Source organism: Silurus aristotelis, assembly GCF_946808225.1.
Source record: "Silurus aristotelis genome assembly, chromosome: 4".
NCBI classification, from domain to species: Eukaryota; Metazoa; Chordata; class Actinopteri; order Siluriformes; family Siluridae; genus Silurus; species Silurus aristotelis.
The window spans coordinates 23,737,243-23,760,014 of NC_139577.1; the positions used below are offsets into that span (position 1 = coordinate 23,737,243).

At 37.7% G+C, this 22,772-nt stretch overlaps 1 protein-coding gene across 1 annotated transcript in view; it reads right to left on the bottom strand.

Moving 5' to 3' along the window:
• hs3st1l1 (heparan sulfate (glucosamine) 3-O-sulfotransferase 1-like1) overlaps positions 1-21,022 on the bottom strand; it is a 37,904-nt gene extending 16,882 nt beyond the window's left edge. Inside the window, exon 1 of the mRNA XM_083538460.1 lies at positions 20,516-21,022. The gene's annotated coding sequence lies outside the window, so the exon portion shown is untranslated. The remainder of the gene's footprint in view (positions 1-20,515) is intronic.
• Between the last annotated feature and the right edge of the window lie 1,750 nt (positions 21,023-22,772).

Here is a 22,772-nt window from a genome sequence, read left to right on the forward strand (position 1 = left end):
TTTTCGCGAGCAGATTATTCATTCCATGCTTTTAGAAAGTGCTGCACATGCACTGACATTCGTTTCTCTACTTCTACCTCTTGTAATGAAAGGTGAGAGTGAAGATGTTTCCTCGGAGATCCATGAAATAGTTACTGCTTCTGGACAGTTAATTGGCTCCAATGTAGGAAGTCAAATCGGTTCAACTTTTAATTAACTATGCCGTTTGTAAAAGCCTCAACGATAATGGGATCCCACCCTGGCCTCAGTGAATGTGTGTGTGTGTGTGTGTGTGTGTGTGTGCAAGAGAGAGTAGAAGAGGAAAAAGAAACAGACAGATAAAGAGGCTGACAGTTAATTACTCATTTCCCTTGATTGCATAATTTACACTTAAAAAATTAATTAAAATACAAATACTAAAGTCTTTGTAACTGTACTTTGGTAAATGAGCTGTGACAATTACTTTAGGAGGTCAGACATCCTTCTGTGATTGTCAGAGTGAAGACAACCGTGGAGAGCAGGGGATTTGAATCGGGCATCGACGCCATGGACTACTCGAATACATGCATATAGCAGTTTCACAAATGCACTTGAGCAGGATTTTCAAATACTTTGGAACCAGGTTATCTCGCCCTCGGTTACCTCGACAACCCTATTAAGTCGACGTTTTTGAAGTGGAACCGCCAAATTCTCGCTTTTTCTAAGCATTTTTTATCGGTTATGTCGACTTTTTTTTATGTCGCCGAACCCTGATATCTCGAGCACAAGGGGAAAATTTGCCATTTAACGTCGGTTATCTCGGTGCAGCCGCAGAAGAACTCGCGGAAGTGGCGGAAAAATCAAACCTTACAGATGTTACAGGTGTTGTATTGTATACTGGTGAATCTCTGCTGTTAGTTATTGCTAGTGTTCGTAGTGTTAGTAAGGGCGCGGTGCGCTTTGGGAAGAAAAGAGCAGCCGGTGAGAAGACACGTACCGGGAAACGCATGCGCGATAACAACGACCGCCGTGAACCAACATATACCAACAATAACGGACAGTGAGAGTGTGGAAGTTTAAATAGGAGCTGATGATGATGATAAATGAGCACCATATGTGCGCGATTGAAGCTGGGAGCTTCAGAGAAAGCGGCCGAGAAAGCACCTGACACGCTGAAGGGGGCTGAGCAGGTGGATTCCTGACAGATAAACATTTACTGTATGTATTTTTATAGCATGCCTTTATCAAACAAATCGCGGCAACGCTGTTGTGTAAAAAAAAACCTTCAAAAACACGTGCATGCACATTCTCATTTATTAACGCACATCATGTACATAAAGAAATTTCAAGCACGTTAGTATACTGCCGCCATTTTGATTTTCGTTTATCTCGATCATCGGTACCTCGATGCTTTTTGGCGACCCCCTAGGACATCGACATAACCGGGTTCCACTGTAATACCAATCATAAAAACCATATATCCAAAAACTATTTCGATTCCTGCTGTTTTCTCGAATTTTGTAATATTTACTTGGTAATAAGGTGAACTAAAGTTTCAGGGTGCTATCACAGCTTCACCTATCTTAAACTGAACTTTTTTTTTGGACAGATCTAAACACTTAACCTGTAAACTTACAACTGAATTTTGGTTCACACAGCCAAATGACGTTTTATACTATAAAGCTCTAATGTCTAAAACAAAATATTTATATATTTATATACACACACACACACACACACACTGCTTTGTTGCACAAGTATAATAAGAACATTTTTATTTTCGATTCAGTTTCAAGACTCCACAGCTTGATTCTAGCTCAGGTTACCATATGTACAGAGTTTTGCATGTTCTTTCAGGCCCATATGAGTTTACTCTAAGCTCTTTAGAGAAAGAAAAACAAATACTACCCACTGCAGCTTTACAGTCTGAAACTAAAAATGTGCTCCTGCTTACATTTCTTTCACATTCACAAGTGAAAACATGCAAGAATGGAAAAATTGAAAAAATTCTAGACCCTGACGTGTCCAAATAGTGACTGTTATACAATTATTAGCACATGGGGAAACAATACATCTTTAAATAAAAACAGTAGTCAGTAGCCATAAAATTACTCAGTGCTGCAATTAGCAAGTTTTAGAAGAGGTGCCTTTATTTGTCACAAATACATTACAGCACAGTGAAAATCTTTCTTCGTATATCCCAGCTTACTTGGAAGCTGGAGTCAGAGCGCAGGGTCAGCCATTATATGGCCCCCCTGGAGCACAGAGGGTTAAGGGCCTTGCCCAAGGGCCATTAAGGTGCATGGCGCTTAAGTGCATGGCGATACTGGGGCTTGAACCCCTGACATTCCGATTAGTAACCCAGCACCTTACATGCATTAATATGCAACACTCAAACACTTAAATGCACACATTAGTATGTTTGCAAAAACTAAATATTTAAAATATTTACATGGTGAAGCATGGTGGAGGGAGCAAATTTCAATAATCAAGGAATGAACATATTACAAGCTATCAGAATGCATCCAAAACTCAGAGGCAATAACAGATTTACAAAATAAAGTTAACATACAATAAGATATAGAAAGATAAGAACTATATGTAATATATACTTGATGTTTATTAGATATATATAGTGCCTGTCAAAACACATGCATGTCCCTTTGGTTTATATGCAACAAACTAGGTAAATGGCAAAAAAAGAAAACACAGACAACTTTGACAATGAATGACTGGAATAAAATTCTGTGGAAAAATTTGTCCAAATGTGAAATTTTTGGCTCTAACAGAAGAACTTATGTAAGACAGAGAACAGGAAAGATGGTGTTAGCAGACTGCCTCACACCCCAGTCAAACATGTAGGTGGAAGCTTAATGGTTGGGATTGTTTTAGAGCAGAGAAGGTTAAAAACCTGTTTTGGGTGAATGGAATACTGAACCAACATGGCTACCATTCCATACTTCAACGGCACGCAATTCCACCTTAAATGCACCATATTGGAACCAACTTTACCATATCTGAACTGTCCAAAACAAGCAATTTGACCGAGACTTCTAACAAAATAAGTGTAAAATTAATGGAAGCACAAGTGTGATCTGTAGTGACATTAAAATGTAATAAAGGACTAAACACTAATAATATAAGGCTACATCTACTTCAATTAACTTGCTAGTTTAATTCACTGTATAATAATGTGCGTGCCACCTAACTGCCCTCATTAATTCTCAATTGAATCTCCTAGATCCCTTTGCATTTTAATTGTTAATTTAATTAGCTATTAAAACAGAAACACCAAATGATTCCCATCACAAACATTATTTCTCAACACGAATATAAATATTCAAGTGTGAAGAACTCCAAACTGCTAGAACAATTTCATTTGCATACTTTTAAATGGTGACATTTATGCCATTTACTTTTTATCTTCTGCAAAATAGCCTTTTATGCTCTTACGCTCCCTTTCATGCTATTCATAGCCATGACCTTTTCATTATACAGCTATTATATGCAAGCTTTTCCCGAATCTTGTTTGTCGGTGTGGATGAGTGATTCTGTCTAAGGTGAGAATCAAGTGCACTTTTGAGACAGGCCTGTATTTCGAAACCACAACCACAGCCTGATGAACTGCATGCAGTGGGTTACGCTTCATTTACTATCGATTCATCTATTTACTCTTAAGCTTGGCTTCTTAATAAATTGTTCATCATTCATTTCACCAACTGCAACCCTGGCCCAAAGAAACTTCAATTTAAACTACTTAGCATCTCCCACCTCATGAAATTGTGCAGAAGGCAACGCTAAGAGCAAAGCAGGACACTAGAAATAGTAAGACCAAAAACAGCTGAGCTAAAAGGTTATGAGTCATATACACATGAACAGTCCCCCACATGCTGCTCTTTCAACAGCTAGGAGTTCCATGCCCATTATTCATTTCGTGTTTTTTTTTTTCCCAAATCCAAAACGTCAGCAACCTTTACTTTTTCCATTAAAACAATCAAAAGAAAAATCGTGCTACTGAAACAAAGTGAATTCTTCAACACTCAAAATCAATTGTGTTGAGATCAAAGGCTATGAGAAATTCAAGGTTTAAAAAATAAATGATTTCCTCTATTATTCTTCATGACTTCATGTCCTCCAACTTACATTATTTATTTCTTTGTTGTCCAGCAGAGATGGTCTGGACTGCTGCTGATGCATGAAATGCATTTAAGAATACAAAACACTCCAGCAGTCGAATCCACATTAAGCAACACTATTTCCCACGGCATAAATCTAAGTTGACAAAGTCATTTTAAAATTCTTGTCAATCCCTGATAAATCTTGTAATGATGGTAGATTAGTCTTCACTCAGTCATGTGCACGTCTGAAGTAGAAAAACACTGTAGCTGTGATTCAGGCTCGACTCAGATGACTCATGCAGGTCTGCCAGGAGCAGCCTAGTCGTCTACAGCTCTGACCACAAAACACACAGAGCCTGGGATTGCCTCAGCCTTGCCTGGTGCTCAGTCTGTTCTCATGGTAAGAGTAAATTGATTGGAGCATTGCTCTCTGCAGACCGATGCCTTTTTTCAACAAAGTCAAGTCATTTCATATTTATGGCTTCCTGTAATAGATTGGTGAACAAATAACAGTATGATAACAATAGTATTACCATTAGTATTAATAATACCAGCAATAGTATGAACATATAATAAATATTGTATAACATGATACCATGTTTTGTCTGAATAGCTGATTCCGACTGGCAGGAAGACGTGCGTTCAAATTACTTGTTTCGGACTGTTTACCAATCACTACTAAATTAATGCTCTGCCTTATAAACATAACCATAACATTGTGTTACACAATTTTAATGCACTCCACAGGGGCGACCACCCTTTGCTTGTCGCTAAGTCGTTCTTCAAGTCTGCATCATGCATTAAAACTGCATAACACTCACCAAGCCAGGGATTATCCCTTACGCATATAGCACATTTCATACAAAATGCAGCTCAAAGTGCTTTTACAAAGTGAACACTGAGAAAGAAAAAGATCAAAGGTGGAAATTTTTTTTTTAAAGAAGCTAGCAGAAAGTAAATTCAAAAAAAGGTACAAAGAATTATGTAATAAAAGAAGTGGGCAACAAAAAATAGAAAGTATAATAATAATAAAAAAAAAAAAAAAAAGGATATGTAAAAATGCTAAAAAAACGTAAGGCTAATGCTAAAGCCACCGCTTAAAGCTTGGTCACACACCACTGCTCATAACCTGCTCTGTGACAAAGCAACATACACTGACGAAAGCACTGTCTAAACTCTTCCACATGCATGAGCTGAAGATCAGCTAGTCTCAATGTGCTTGACAATGGCGAGACAAAGTCATCCCCTCCAACCAGAAACCATGGCCTGTTATTTTTTTTTTAAACATGTCTCCCGAAACACATTTTTAATGCAGCAGTTTTATACACAGTGAATTATAATCTTTATAATTTCTATTGATGGATAAGTTCAGAACAAAAAGTTTCAGTGAATCAAAAATGAGCCTGTAATTAACTCAAAAAGAAGCAAACAGATACCTCCATGATGGCCCTGCGCTCCTTCTTGGCGCTTTTTTATTAAATCGCATTCAAGCCTCATATTTTCCCAATGCCTTCTCAGAAATCACAAGCATGAGATTGGAAGTGAAACTGAACAGCTGTGTGAAGGACTATAGTAAGCTACAGAATAAGCCATCTGTGGTCGTGGGTCACAGTGTACTGGTGTGAGATGAGGTCAAGCAGTAAAGCAGTCAGCCTGTACATCATCCCCACCACACAAGCAGCTGAGCAGTGCTAATCTTATTTCACTTATTCAGTCACAGTGCAATTGCTATATTGCTCAATTATGAAAAAAAAATACCGTGGTAAGGTTTCTGCACAACTGCAAAGCATAACTTGATTAAAAACTCAACACTGCTTCTGAAGTTCCAAATAACTTCACATTCGCATCAAACACGCTTACAAAAAAGGTCCCTCAAAAAGGTTATTCGAATGGTTACTGGTTCTACTGTGGCTTTCTAAAAGGATTCTACACGGAACACATTTTTAAGAGCGGATATTGAGGTCTTGCAAACTTGACCTCTAATAGAATGCTGAAATGGAAAATTGTTACCTGCTGTTTGAAGACTAGTGCCACCTGCATATTTGGGAAATTATAACTGAAAAATCTATTCTTTGTTACATTGGGTGCCACAATTTATTGTTTTCAAATATTTAGGATTTTTTAATAACAGAATATGCGTGTTAAAAATTAAACTGAAAACTAAACTGATCTAAATGTTAATTATAAATAACTAACATCATTCATTATTATTATTATTATTATTATTATTATAGCAATACAGGTTTACGTGTACAGTACGTGATTAAATATATTTTTTTTATTCTTATGCTATTAGTGTGCTCCGAAAATGCTAGTAAATTTGGTTCAATTACTTCACGGTAATCCAAACCATGACATACTGTACAAAAAGTTTGAATTTCTTTTAGTATATTGCATTTAATGTGCAGAAATACACATTCTTGCTCTTTTTATCTATAACAAACATCTTCAACCGAAAACCGGTCAAACAAATTCAAATATTTAAAGAGTGTGGACTACATGTGTATGGATGAAACTTTAGTACTTTATACATTTACACTGAGTTCATAAAATAATAAACCTGAAATATTGATTATGCTTACTATCTGAATATATGGTCAGATGGCATTCAAACACTGCTGAAAAGCAGGCTGCACTACTGAGAACTTCTCGATGTAGAACCAACTCACTGAACGGCACCAGCTGGCAAACATCTGCATCCACTCTTCCTCCATCTCTACAGAACTGGCAGCAGCTCTTATACTATAAAAAAAAAATAAGCCTCATCTAACAGTACAAGTGCTCCGGTTCAGCTGTAGGCTCTCAACATTCTACATTAATGCTAAGGCTTACTGCTAAACACGGCACAGGCTGCTATTACCAGGCTGCAATCTATCAGATTACACTAATCAACACCCAGACAGCACACGTCAATGCTTTTCTTTGGTCACACATTATAGAGACAGATGTGAAAGTGCTGGACTGGCGTTATAACAAGCTTTGCTATGTATTGGAACATAGAATGTGACAACCTGTGAAACAAAGTGCTAAGATTTTAGTGCCAATTCATCTCCTAGGATAAACAAGGCCATTTTTCATAGCATTTAATGATTGCCACATCAATTGCAGCTCATGAAAAGCACCAGATCCAAAAATCGTTTGATTTTGTAGGCTGTTTAAGCCAAGTATTCTTAGCCGGAGACCTAATAAACCAGTATCAGAATGTATTTTCTTGATCGAGGCCTCAAAACACTTTTGTACGTTGCTTTGGATAAGGTGTCTGCCAAATGCTGAGTTAATAAAATAAAAAAAAAAAAACAACTGTTCATACCTGAAGGAATTTCCACATTACTTTGTTTATGCTAACATTTCCATGGTTTTCTGTGCAAATGTTGCTAGTTCTCAGCATTTCTGAACATAGGAGGAAAGTTGGAGGCATCAAACCTGTCAATAAAAACCTGAAAATCCCATCCACAGCCAGGCTTTTTCATGCTTATATCCAGCAAAAGCAGTTGCTGTGAGTCCTTAACTATTTAACAACAATAAGCCGCAAATTAGCGATTAACCTTTGTAATCCCTTGAGCAATCGGAGAACAGTGCACCCCACCATCCACGCCTCTGTGAAAGATACCCATTATCGGTGCAGGGAAATTGGGGGACTTGCTGGCAAATGAGCAAGCATTATCGGTGCTAAACAGCTGCTATCATAATGAAGACGCAGCTCTAGAATTGAGAGAGCTTTTAAATAATGAGTCGGAGAGCAAGACTTTTCTGGAATTGCATGTTTTAATCAAATCCGTCTGGGTACGCATGCGTCGCAGGCCACCTTCTGCCTATGATTGAACCTGTTATCTCGCAAAAAAAACGGAGCAACATCTGGTGATGAGCATAAGCCATTGTTTATGATGTGGCATTATAGGATAATCGGACAGTTAATGAGTCATTTCTATGCATTTAACTCAGACCGAGGAGCTGATGGTTTAATTTGCTGCCCAATGAATTTTAAGTGTGTGTTACTTAAAATTCTGCAAGTGCAGTTGAAGTCACTACAAATTAAACAGATAGGAACGTTCTGGCTCTCCTTGTCAGTAATATTAACAAAGCCAGAAGTTATTTTCAAGCAATGATTTTTTAACAAACCGAGGTCTTGCTTGAAAACAGAACGACATTTATATTAGTATAAAGCACTACAGGGAATGAGTCTTTAAATCAAATGTCCAGTGCAGAAAGCAAAATGTTTGTTTTGTTTTTTTTCTCCACAAGTTATTACTTATTCACCTGACTGTATTTAGGAAAAAAACATAATTAAACTGATGAAAAAGCATTATCCTTTACAACAATTACTCTTTATACTCAACACCTACTTGATACTGTGTATACTTAAAACACTTGACAAAGTAAGGCTGTAATGATTCTTTGAGTAACTTGTAGTTTGATTACAAAAATGCGATTATTTTAGTCCATTTAACTAAACACGGAGCACTGTGTTTCCTAGGGACTATTATTACTGATGCACCACCTGCTAAACTGTGGAGTGCTCTGGATGGGTAACACAGAAGACATTGCAGAATAAAAAAAAAAAAAAATGGTGTAACTTTGAGACTATTTCAAAATAAAACAAAACACCATACAGTGCAGTTACCGTTTTCAAAGTAATTTTAAAATTTTTATTTTTATACAGAGCAGTCAAAAAGTCCCTCCGCAGTGGCCACGTAAAGTAAATAGCGGAGCAGGTTTTTAACGCTGGCGATAAATATACGGATTAAGTGCATTGAAAATTCCAAGCAGCTTTTGCGAAGGCAAGAATACAACACAGTGATACTGTGCAAGATTTATGAGTTTCATTCAAATAATAGTTTCCCATAACCTACTGTACGCGACCATTGCGGAGGCACTTTTAAAATGTTGAACTTTTTGAATGTTGAACTGTATTTGTATTATGATTTACGACAATTTAAATTATTCGATTACTCAATCGTTCTGGATAAATCCTTAACGTTACTAGGTAGAACTATACAATAAATTGTTCGCCGAATCAAAATCAAAGGTTCTAACTAGAGCAATTTTAGGATTCTTGAAACTCTTTAAAAATAACAGCAATGTACACACATGATTGACTGCTTAATCTTCTGTAACCACTATATTCTGGTCAGGGTCACAATGGGTCCAGAGTCTATCATCGTAACTCAGAGCATATGGGTGAGAATATAGCTTGGATGAAAGAGGAGTTCATCTCAGGGCACAATTCACACACTCATTCCCACTTAGTGTCAATTTATCATAGCTGATTCTCCTACTCCTAATATTTTTGGAGGTTGGAAGAAACTCCACACAGCATGTGACAGGATCAATTCAGGATCCCTGGAGCTGCGCAACTCTAAGGCTACCTGCTTCACCACTGTACAGTTTCTCTATACAAAACCATTTCACTTCATTTATATGTTTTCCATGTCTTGCTTGAGCAGTCTACTTGAGATCCACCAGGGATCAGAAAGCACTGAATTGCTAAAACGACTGAAATGCATGACTCCAATTACCCTCGGTTCAGGAGATCATTATCCTAGAAGTTCACATCCTCTCTTTCTCAATGACCTTGACTGTTCAAAAACACATCGTATTTTGCATAAAGCAATGCAAAATACTACATCCATGTAAAACAATACTGCATTATGGTATTCATAAAGCTCACATTATAAAAGATAACAAATATTTTGCCATGACTTGGCTGTGTGCAAGTGCTGACTCTGATTCAGCATTGTGAAAGCTGCTTCCTTTAAAAAAAAAATAAAAAAATAAAATTCTATTGTGTTGACTGAGTGAAAAACAGAGAGAGATGCCAGCTCTTTCTGTGGCTGTGCTATACAGAGGTTCGCCCACAGCGTCTCTTCATCTCCCTCTGGCATGTTACAATTACAGGGGAAGGCAAATCTTGCAGAGGGAATGTTTGAATGTGATAAGAATTCCTGACGTAAACAACCTGGACTGGTGAGGGCACGGATTTACTTACTTTCATTTCAGAAAATATTAATAGTGGTATTGGTCTATTTCCATCTTTAGCTTTGTTGGTTTGTTTTTACATGTACCTTAATAAATACTGTCTAATGAACATGGACCATGTTGTGTAATGTTTAGCAATATTACTCCGAGAAGTAACTAATAAAGCAAAATGGTATATGCAATTATAAAAAAGGGTGGTGTGATAATGCACATAACATTTAATATTGGCACCTGAAAAAGGTTTTATTTATTTTATTCTTCTTCTTCTTTCGGCTTATCCCATTAGGGGTCGCTTTTATTATTATTATAATTTTTTTTTTACCCCAGCATGTATTGGATGTTTTGTTTTTTCTTTTTCTGCAGCAATTTGTGAACAAAAATATATCTATGTATTACTAGAATTACCTTTTTATATGAATTTGCTATTAAAAGTTATTTTACAAAAAGTAAGACAAACATATATGTAAATGCTTAAATTAATGCATGTGCCAACATTAAAGCCTCTTTCAAAAAACACTAAATTATCCATGTCCCTAAAGGAGCTTCCATAATTGTAAGTAGTTACTATAGTAAAGATACATTAAAATGAGAGCAATATTGTAAGCCTTTCAACTAAAACTACTGTCAGAGCTGTTGCTACAGAAAATTAACATCATCTGATGTATCCGACTTGTAACTTGTAAAATGTAACATGACAGCAGTTGTACTACGGTACTTGAATGCTATTAAGCTGCAATGCATACACGTAAGAAAATCACTTTAAGTGATGCTACTGCACAACACTGATCTCACAATAGTAGATCTAGCAGAAGCCGAATATCTAATTTCTCTGTGGTTTTCAGATTTCCAGCTGATGAATAGTGCATGCGAGTGTCTCCGATTTGGCAATGATGCTTATGCTCAGCATTGTAATATGTGTGAAGGGAACAAAAACTGTGTGAAAGACAAAATAGAGTTTTGTTGTGTAACTACGAGAAGAAAGTGCCCCTACTCAATGTGATCTCATTTTTTAAATAATAAAAAGACAAAAAACAATGACACAGACCTGCTCTACAGCATTAATGCATTAGATTTTATTTGGTATTGAACTCTAATGAAGTGCCTCAGAATACATTCTCAGTGCTATCTTCTTGTCAGAGGAAAAAAAAGTGTCATTTCATTTCACAGTTTGAGAATAGCAAAGTCCACTAAAGGCGGTAGAGCATTTTCACATTTAGCTCCTAAACTCTGGAATAGTCTTCCTGACAGTGTTCGGGGTTCAGATACACTCTCCCAGTTTAAGTGTAGATTAAAAACATATCTTTTTAGCAAAGCCTAAACATAACACACATCACACACATCACATCACAACCTTGTGCTCCAGAATATATGATTACATGCACATTATCAACTTGTGCTGTTAATATCATGAACAGCAGCTACGCTAATTCCTCTCCACTGCTTCTCTTTCTCTCCCCATCCCGAGGCATCCTGAGGTTTGGCCAGCTCCAGTCACGTCCCACCTCGTGAAGATTATGGACCTATGGATGATCATGGAGAAGTAGATGCCGAGTGTTTAAAGGCCCTGGCATGGAGAAGCTGATGCTGGATCTATGATGATCACAAATTGTTCTGTATTGTTGAAAGATTTATGACCAAACTCTTGATGTCACCCATATGAGGATGGGTTCCCCTTTGAGTCTGGTTCCTCTCAAGGTTTCTTCCTCATATCATCTAAGGGAGTTTTTCCTTGCCACTGTCGCCACGGCTTGCTCATCAGGGACAAACGCACACCATTCACCTTCACTGTTTTCTGTAAAGCTGCTTTGAGACAATGTCTGTTGTGAAAAGCGCTATACAAATAAACTTGACTTGACTTGACTTGACTCTAATTTATAAATTATTCCAAATTTTGAGCCGGTGATGTTGAAGCTACCAATCAGCATTTAAAACAATTTAGGTCTATGCTTTTGCCTCTTTATTAGTATACAAAAGGCTTGATCGGCATTTAATGAAGGCTTTCACTGGTTGCTATGACACCATTTGATATGCATAATGTGTGCACATAAAAGCAGTCCAGGGCCACTTCCTCATCACCTCGTCAAGGTGCCAGACAAATGACTGCCCTCATTATCTTAATATCTCCTTGGAGTTTTTTTTTTTTTTTTTTTTTTTTTTTTAAGTGTTTGTGAATATTCTCTTTGCAATGGAATACATTTGAATTCAAATAAGTTCATGAATTATTTCACACAAAAAAATTAATTGTGAGGACCTTAGAAGAGAATATGGCATATTACCATAAACATGAAACTAGACATCAGTAAGGTTTCAGGGGAAAATAGAAAGGATCCAACAGCCTTCAGATGAAATGCTGTAAGAAAAATGAATGACCGAAAGAAGAATGCATACACCCAGAATGCTGCCCAAAAGGAATAAAAGACAAAAGAGACACACACGGAAAGGCCTGCATGGAGACACAGAGTGTGAAGTAAGACAGCAATCATCCTTAGATAGGCTCTTTGGCTAAAATTTAAAGGAAACAAAACCCGTGAATAAATAACTTGCCATTCATTAAGCAGAATGAAAGAATTCGCCTGGTAATTTTCTGAAATGATTGCATGTGCTACCTCAGAATCCGTAATTGAGGAGGAGGAACATGCTTTGAAATTTCTCAAATTAAGTGTCAGAAGGCTCCTTGTCACTACACTATCACCACTCTTCTCCCTGCTTCTCCCAAACTCCTCAACCATCCTATTATTGCAAAAATGACAGCAAACTGAACAGAACAGCCAGTCATGTTGTGTGCACAAACTGAACCTGATCAGAATTCATGGCTTTGCAAGGAGTCTTTTTCCTTTTCTCAAGCCAAAGATGAGTGCTTTTAATGCATAGGTTGATAGGATTAGGGAAACACTGCTTAAATAATATTAGCAATGTTACATAAACATGCAAAATCTCTGCCCCTGTTTTGTAAGTTACAATGACTTATCTATTAGCTCTAGTAGATTGGCTTGTGTGACAATAAAATTAGGCTCTGGGTACTAACTTTATACACTTCATACCACTAAAGAGGTTCTGGGAGGAGGAGGGGGAGTAGCTTCAAAATGCTAACGCTGGCGATGCTAATAAATGGGATCTCGGGAGACTTACCGAATTAGCTACGGGTTCTTATTTAGAGCTCCAAGCTATTAAGAAGGCTGATATCTACGTTTGGCCGGTGTGTGAGATTGACAGAATCGAGCCAATGCACTGCAGCTAATCTACTTACTTTCTTAAAAGGGCTCATCAGAAATTTGGTCAGTTTGATCCCATCAATCCAAGGCTGAGTTAATTTAATAGAAGCAGCTCATCAGAAATCTCGACGGGCACAAATAGTTATAAATCTAGGCCAGTCTTTGAGGAGAATAAAAACATCTACCCAGCATTGCATGTAGTAGTAAGCATTGCATTTTTAGTAAGACCATGGCATGTCCTGGGAAGATTTGATCTGAGGTGGGAGTACACCTTGGATTTGATGTTGGTATCTTCGGTGATGGCTAATCACAACTGTGAAAGAATGGAAGTTTGAGCACACACTCCACTCCACACAGGACGACGGATTGCAATTTTTTCAAGATTTTTCTTCAAAATTAATTGTTTCAAGTCTGTATTTATGCTGTGTCTTTTCTGAACAATAAGCAAGAAAAACAAGCTGTGCTTGCAGTTAACCAGCACATTTGGTTAAATCACATTATTTACAATTCTGCAACAACTTTGTACAACCTGTACTGGGATTATACAATGATTATTCTATTATAAGTCTAGTTTCGGAGAAAATAATCCACCTTATATGTGATCATGCATATTTTGGATTTGTCATTAAAATGATCAAAAACAAATTACTCACAATGCACAAATCATTGCTTGACATGAGTGAATGCTGTGTTACTATACAGACCAAGCTAGGAAAAAGTCAGCCCCCAGATTCTAATTCTTTGTCGGTCCCAATTGTGGTCGTAAGTCGACGACTACCTGTATATAAAAAAACTTCACGCCTTCTGCTATACATGCTTAGTAATTTATCATTGTGGTCTTACTGTTCTGCAGATCTGAAGTTAAAGTGCAAAGATCAAATAAGGGCAACATAATAATTGTAGCCTTGGGAAGTCTGAGTCACTCACTGTGAGGAAAAATTACTTGAGCTGGTGCAAACGCCTATGACACATGACCACTTTAATCAAAGATTAGATACACAGCATGACTCCTAACTAGAGGGTGGGTTCAGTACGTCTATATGTACTTTTCATATATTTGTCTATACCTTACTACCACAGTTGTTAAAATATTTAGACCTGTGCACTTCTCGTATTGGTAGTAGAACAAACCAACCACACCCTTATCTGTTAATTTGAATCAGTGCAGTACATTGTTTCCCCTCAAAGCTGGAATTATACAGGATGTTAACAATACCTTTCACAAACAAGTCCTTGTAACAAATGTCAACTTTCCAGCTAGATGTACTATAACTGACCAGAGGAATTAGCACTGAATGCAGATTACATATAGTACCATTTAAATCCACCCCAAATAAGTGTGGTTTTTAACCTAACATGTTGGCAACACTGACTTATCAGACTTGGAAAACTAGTGCAGTGTAAGGTCTACTCCCTGTTGAGATCCAATGTTTCCGTTAAGCAATTGTCCGATATCCCTGACTTTACTTACCTAAAGTAGCGATAAGGCTACAAAAGACAAAGCAACATTTACTTTCTTGAACTTCTAAAAGATGTCATTTTCAACAGAAAGCTCTTTTCAGGCCATACAATGTTTTACGAGCTAGTTTACTCTTGCTCAATGTAAAACATTACAATTACAGTATTAATGACACTAATGCATTTACATAGGAACACTTTTCATTTCTGGCTCATGCAGAGTTTCAGTTCTTATCGGTGTACTTGCTAAAGCCGACCCCTAATTCTCGTCACCAGCAGGAGAATATTAATTAACTGTAGATATTACAGCAGAAGATTGAATCTGGCACACATTAGAGCTGAACGTGTCAGAGCTTTCATGATAGTTTCTTAACAGCCTGAGGGAAAAATCGTCTACTACCCCACCAACACACACACAAAAAAAAAAAGAATAAATTTCCATATATAAAAATGTGCCATTCCATTCCTAGCTCTTTTTTCTTATTTTAAGAACATAAAATATTGATATAATAGCTTCCCCATGTTTTCTGTAATTGAAGTCTTCAAGATTCAAGATACTTGACAAAAGATTGGGGAGTCATGCACTAGGAATACAAAGCTTTGTCTTCTTCAGTGCAAAACCCCTGTGAAGGAATGTTTTCCTTTCTCATAGTGCACTGTCTCAAGGGCTCCACTGATGATGATGATATCAGGAGCTTGTAAAGGATTTAGTTTGTGATGATGGACATCAAACTGCTGATATCAGGGATTTTTAAAGAAAAGAAACATAACTTAAAGCTTTACAAGATTTTTACCTTTGTTTTTTTATTCCTATATTTACACAGCACATAATCTAGTAAATGGAATAGGGCAGTAAACAGGGAGTGAAACATTCAAGTGTAATTCACTTTTAATTCAAATGGACGACATGGAAACTAGTTTTCTTGCATAAAATGTCTTTTATAGAATAAAATTTAAAGGTACAAGATCTTCGGTACAACTAAGCGAGTTCCTCATGTTTTTTCACTATTGATAGACAGTTATGAATTTTAAAGCATTTTTGCTCAAAAGATTTTGTAACACTAAAACTCCCTGTTGTGTGATGTTCTACATAAATCATTTTAAGGGTTTCTCTGAAGTACGATCTCTAGCATTCTGTAAGCGTCCAATGCATCTTTTGTCTAAAACAAACACCCAGTGAAACATTTTGTTGAGGATTGATTGACAGTTGCACCATCAGTTTCAGTCAGTTAAAGTCAAAATTCTGCCACCCTGTGGACTATACAGTGCATTGGCAATGGGTAGAGGACAAACAGGACATTAGAGTTAACATAAACTTACACAGATACCTGAACATGTTTGAAATTAGACATGTATGAGTCAGTCATAAATGCCTAAGAGTGTATTCTGGGTTTATTAAAAAAAATAATAATGAAAAAAAAAAAAATATATATATATATATATATATATATATAAAAATGAAGAATTTATTATACCACTTTTGGCCAAAACACAGCCAGCCATGTCTAATGCATGTGGAGCATTTCAAACTTTATCCAAGGCTATCTAATCAAGATTGAGTTCGGGATGCCAGAATCTGAGAAGTTAATCACCATGGTTCCAGAGTGGTGTGCAACACACTTGTTTCCTACCTAAGCCCAAGTCTAATCACAGATTAAAAGGGTAAAAATGTGTGTTTCAGCTACATCTTAGTTAGCAGCCATCTTGCGGTCTTAGAAAACTCAATAACTTGTTTTTGACGACTTGTTTTGTTTTGTTGTGCATTGTGGCACTTCTATTTGTTCGAATTTAACCAGTCCCTTAATGCTACTAATACACTTTTATTAATATTTCAGTCAGATTTGTGAGCCAGCTTGGAAAGGAAACCAAGGGCTTTCAAATACACTCCAAGGTCCTAGTTCTTCCAATATAGTGTTTTGGCTGCAGGCACATTTCAGACAGATACTGGGAATATTTCCTAATAATCATCAACGTGCAGTGTGCGTGCAAAGCCGAATGTCACAAATAGCCAAACCAATCCAATTTCCCTATTGCAATACGCACATATATTATATGTATAAAAGTATATGGACACTTGATTTTTCCAGCCATATGTGGTTCTTCCTAAAACTGTTACCACAAAGCTGAGAGCACACAATTGTATAGGACATCTTTGGATGCGGTACCATTAAATTTCCCCTTCTCTTGAACTAGAAGACCCAAGCCTGTTCCATAATGACATTGTCCGTGTGCATAAAGCAAGCTCTGAAGATATGATGTATATTGGTTAGGAGTAAAAAAAAAATTAAGTGACCTGCTAGAGAGCTCTGACCTCAACCCTTTTGAATGCCATTGGAATGATCTGGAACCCTGACTGTACCCCAGGCCTCCTCAACCTACATCAAATCCTGATTTTACTAACACCCTTGTGGCTGAATGAGCAAAAAACTCCATCACCACACTCTAGTGGAACATCTTTCCAGAAGGGTGGAGTTTATTGTAACTGCAGGTAGGGGCTAAATGTCATGGTTGGGAATGGGATAAGCAAAAAAAAAGCGCACATACAAATCATATTGTTAAATGCCCACAAACTTGTCCACATAATATACAATGCAGAGCATTCAAGCAGTTGCACATTTTCCTAGAGGTCAATAAACTGACTACTTGTTAAAGTAATCAAATTAATGAATTCAGCTTTATTCAGTTCAGTCCCATAAACAGTCAGCAGGTGTGAATGCATTTGTTTGTGTTCAATATTAAACATTAAAAACATGGAAGACATAAAAACAGTTTAATACCTGGACACTGATCAAAACCTCTGCTTTAGTACACATTTCTTTTGTGTGCATTTTTATTGCCACTTCAGGGTAGCTTCTGTGATCCGAGTTGGCGCCTGAGCTCGGGTTATAGACTGTGTGGTGTTTAGAATTTTCTCTGAGAGTCTGCGTGGATTCTTTAGTTCTCTGGTTTCCTGCCACCTTTTATAAACATTCCAGTAGGTGGACTAGCTATGCTTATTTGCCCCTAGATGCAAATGAGTGTGTGAATGTGTGTGGGCTTGGTTTTAGCTGACCATGACATAATAACCATAATAAACAAAACCTCCTTTTATTGGGAGCCATTTAAAGCTATAAGCTGAAATATAATACAGTCTTATTGCAGGAGTGTGTGTATTTAAATGAGTGACGTGACATGCCCACACCTGGCAGCTGCAAATTATTAGTGTTCATTATGTTTTATTGTGTATACTTCTGTGTTTAAATTTAAAAAGCAATTTAGGTCTTTGGAATGGTGATAAATGGTTTTCTAAAAAAATAAAAATGCTTGACCTTTTTAACCTTGATTAATTAATATGTGTACAACTGATGAGGATTTCTTTTACATCGCAGCAGTTCTCTCAGTCCTCCATTTCCCATGATGGGCAAAAACAAGAGAGAACGCCTTAAAACAGACTGTATTTCATATAAAAGTTGAGTTAAACCATTTTCTGTTAAAGAACTGAAACTACATTTCTATCCATAAAGAATATTCTTTACAATTTTAGGCATTTGCAGCAGGAAATAATTCTTTAGTTCAACGAGAAACCTCTAAAAACCGGGTAAAGGCTCATGCATCAAAAAGCTGAAAAATAACTTAAATGCTACATTTATTCAATCGCTTTTCTGGCAGCTTGATTTTTAAACGTATACGAACAAACTCCCACAAGTGTTATAGCTGTAATCAGGAGGATTTATTTAAAAAAAAAACAGTGTTCTGGTACTAAAGTCTTAGTACTTTATTGAACAGTTCCACTCAATAGCTAGCGATATCACATGCAAAACAGATTCATTAAAATAAATATGCTATTAACAGATAATACTCCTGTTTACAAAACAGAGCATTAATGTTTTCTTTGACTCACAGCAAAATGTGTAAGTAAAAAATAAAATAAATAAAAAAACACACCACCTACACACATCTTTTTAATGAAATGTGAATCATTAAGACTATGTCAAAAAAGATTCAACTCCGAACAGATCGGCTGCTCAGAAGCAGCTAGCTTAATTCAAGCTGGCATCAAGTCCTACACGACTGCTGCAGTTCTGCTTCGTTAAGCCACACTGATACTGCTAGTTCTTCAAAAAGCTAATCTTGAAATTCACCCCCCCAAGTTTAAATGTTTTAGCTGATTTACACCTACAGCAGGCTAATCTACTTAGCTAGGACAAATAAAAGCTCTGACCTCACTGAAAGGAACTCCAAATGGATATTGATGTGATGACAAATGGTTTAGTTACGATAATGAACTGGCAGGTGCTAAAGGACTGGGTGTGTGTATCCCTCGAGCCTTATGTATCCTGACCTGCATTGCTCTATTCATCTATAATGCTAGATACCTTAAAAAAAACATTTGCCAACTGTGGACATAGAGTCCAGGACTTTATACTGATTTCATTTCCTGCCATACTCGACTTAACTATTGAATTTGTGCCCAGACTGAGAGGAGAATTAAGAGGGAAGTCACATATTTAGAGATTTACTGGACTCTGGACCTTTCTACACTTAAGTAGCTTAGACTCACTGAAGCATGAGCCTGGATCTGTTCGTATCACCCGCAGCACACAGTGCTGTTTCAATTACACGCTCATTAACTTGTGCACCGCTAATAAGAAGAATCAGGCAGGAAGCCCCTCTACGAGAGCTTAGCAGGCACTTGAAACCAAGGAAAGTCAAGAGTGTGGCATCCACCAGATGTTCGACCAAGTGCTCCCAATCTAGGATTAAAGCTTTTTTTAAATCAAGAAAATCGTTTAATGAGTAGAATTCAGGTCTAAAATATGGGTGTATTCACATCCAGGAAAGACACCACTACAAAGCAGCCAGCCTAAAGAAAAAACAAAATAACCCAAAAATCATGATGCCTGTTTATTTCCATTATACTACAGACCATGGGGGGGAATTCACATCAGGGGTTAAATTGAGGGGGGACTGCACCTAGAAGTGTTTGAACAATTTGTAGATCTGAGTGCAAGTATTTTAATTTTACTAAGTTACAAATCAAAGTATGACACATACAGATTTGCATAGATTCACAAAGAGGCACCTGTCTACATGCCTGCAGTGATGACATATGATGTAGATCTGGTCATTAAAGTGATATGTTTCGTTTGCTTGTTTGAAGGTTTGGATCTTTGTCAGCAGATGATATACAGATCATTATTGGTTATATTAAATGACTAACACGTAGATAAGGACTATAGAAAACCTAATTACGTTCCATTTTCATAAATATTATTTTGGAAACATCACACCTGGAGATCGAAGTGCACTGAGCATTGCTGAAAAGCCATGGAAGTAGGACTTCCCCAGTTTTTAAATCGCACTTTTAGTCTTGATAGTAAGTATTGCAGTCTCTCGCCAATAAACCTTTTAACACCAGACTTGCTGATAGTGGAAATCCCACGCAACGCACTGTAACTGAAAGAATTTCGATAGCGCCCCGAGCACAGGTTTACTGCCTACAAATCCCTTATGATAATCCGTGCAATGCCAGGGAAAGTTTGCCAATTCTATTACACGTTTGTCTATCCTAATCCAGGGGTGAAACCGTGTTGCATTTTAAGACGGACTACGTACTACACACACACACGTCAATCACTTCCTTAAAATAAATAAATGCATGCATGTTGAAAACGCGCTCTAATGTAGGAGTGTGATTTAATAAACAGGTCTAGGCTGCGAACAAAACAACAGACGAACGCGAAACAATGCCATGGCACGAACACACTCTCCGTCTCTCTTTCTCTCTCTATCACACACACACACGTTCAATACCTTGCATGCAGTCGGCGTTGGGAGCTGGAATCATCGCTGCACCTTCAGCACGCGCGGTTAAGAGGAGCACCGTGAGTCACAGTCGGAGAACCGCAGGAAAACACGGCGCGCGCTCTCAGTTCTGCTTCCACCAGAACGTGCAGGAAAAGTGCGGCGGCATCTGTTTCTCTCAATCTCATCACTTATTTGGACTGTGCGTGTATGTGTGTGTGTGTGTGTGAGTGTGAGAGAGAGAGAGAGAGAGAGAGAGAGAGAGAGAGAGAGAGAGAGAGAGAGAGAGTGGACGAATAAACGCACGCGCGGGAGGAAGCAGCGTCGTGGTGCTTTATTCCTCAACACACACACACCCCATCACAGAGTGCTCGCTTGGACACACTTCCCGCTGTGGCACTGCGCGGAAGTGTGTGCTGCTGTGCGTGTGCGCGTGTATGAGCGCGCGCTGAGCTGAGCTGCGTGTCTGGCAGAGGGCGCGCAGAAACGGCACGAGAGGAGGAGGAGGAGGCGCGTCAGGTGATCAGATAAAGCTGGAAGCGTGCTAGAGGTAGGAGTGCCAGTGAGGGTCCACACAGGAAAAAAAAAAAGGAAATCCTACATTATAAAAAAGAGTCATTTAAACCCAGATTATTAATGGCACTTATTGCCTCAAGATATTTTGTGGTATTATAACCCATAATAATAATAATAATAATAATAATAATAATAATAATAATAATAATAAGGCCTCTATGTGACGGCTATAATAGAAGTGTTGGGTGGGTTCTGTTAAAGACTCTGTGTGAATGCTATAACTTACTATGTGATTAAATAATAATAAAAAAAAAGAATAGAGAAAAATCATTGAAAATTGTTAAAAAGTTTCTGGTCTGATGTGAGTCACAGACCTAATGTGCTATTTGCATTTAGTGCTATAGAAAGTTTCTGTTGTGAAATGCCACAACAGCATCTGCCATGCTTTCTGGCAGCATCGTTTACATACGAACAAAGAAAAGGAGAAGCTTTTATCACGTTAGAGCACAGTGATTTATTTTTTCTTTGCACACCTGAGCTTGTTCAGAGCTGGCATCAGAGCACAGGTTCAGCTACAATACAGAGGGACAGAGAGGGGCTTGTTTAAGTGCATACCCTAAACCAGGGATGTCCAATCTTTTTCACAAAAGGCCGGTGTGGGTGCAAGTTTTTATTCCAACCAAGCAAGAGCAACACCAAATTCTACCTGTTTAAATCTAATAATTTTCATTTTTATTGACTATCAGGTGCTCCCTTGATTGTTTTTTTTTTTTTTTTTATTCTTAGCCAGAGCGCACAATAGTACTTGCTAAACTGAGAGGTTGGAAGTGAAGTCCCTTGCTTAGGAGAGTAGTGTTGGTTTGCATTGGCAAAATTTTAACTTGTCTTTCCAAATCTAACACTCCCCATATTGCCATTGTATGTGTAGTGAATGAACAAGATACACAGGAGCAGTATTACAGTAAGTAGAATGTGGAAGGAATCAGGGACATATTCAGGGATTGAGAATACCATTGTGCTAAAACCCCAGGGGAGGTTGGTTCAAACCTGAAAAGAGAAAAAGGTTTTGTGGTTTTTTTTTTTCATTGAAATGTTCATTACGGGCCTTGCTAAAAAGATAGGCCTTTAGTCTTCATTAGAAGATAGCCAGTGACTTATTTGTTTAGCCAGTAAAACTTCATGCCCCTACCTGCCTGTTTAAAGACAGCTGCTTGATGCTTTGCTTTGCTTGTATTTTGAGGAATGGAGGATCTAGTCGAGTGTTTTCAAGGCTTAAAGGGAATGTGGCATCTAGCTATGCTACACCTCTAGTCAGAAGGAAATTATAGCATGCAGTGCAAAAAGTAAAAAAAAAATGACAAAAAAATAACAGACACGAACATGCCTAGTAGAAAACAAATAGACTGATGCTGAGCTGCTGTCAGACCCCCAGGCAAGAGACCACTAGGTTGCCATTACTACTAGTAAACTGTCCTTCCATAGGACATATTTGACATTGCACCATTGACATTGATTAGTAACATCTTGTTAGAGAGAGAGAGAGAGAGAGAGAGAGAGAGAGACAGACAGACAGACAGACAGACAGACAGACAGACAGACAGACAGACAGACAGACAGACAGGCAGACAGACAGACAGACAGACAGGCAGGCATCTACTTCCTTGAAGCTTAGAAGAAAGTTACAGCAGGCAGAGACTGCATTTATGGTCAATACATTTAGGTAGGACAGTCTATATTTACATAAATGGCA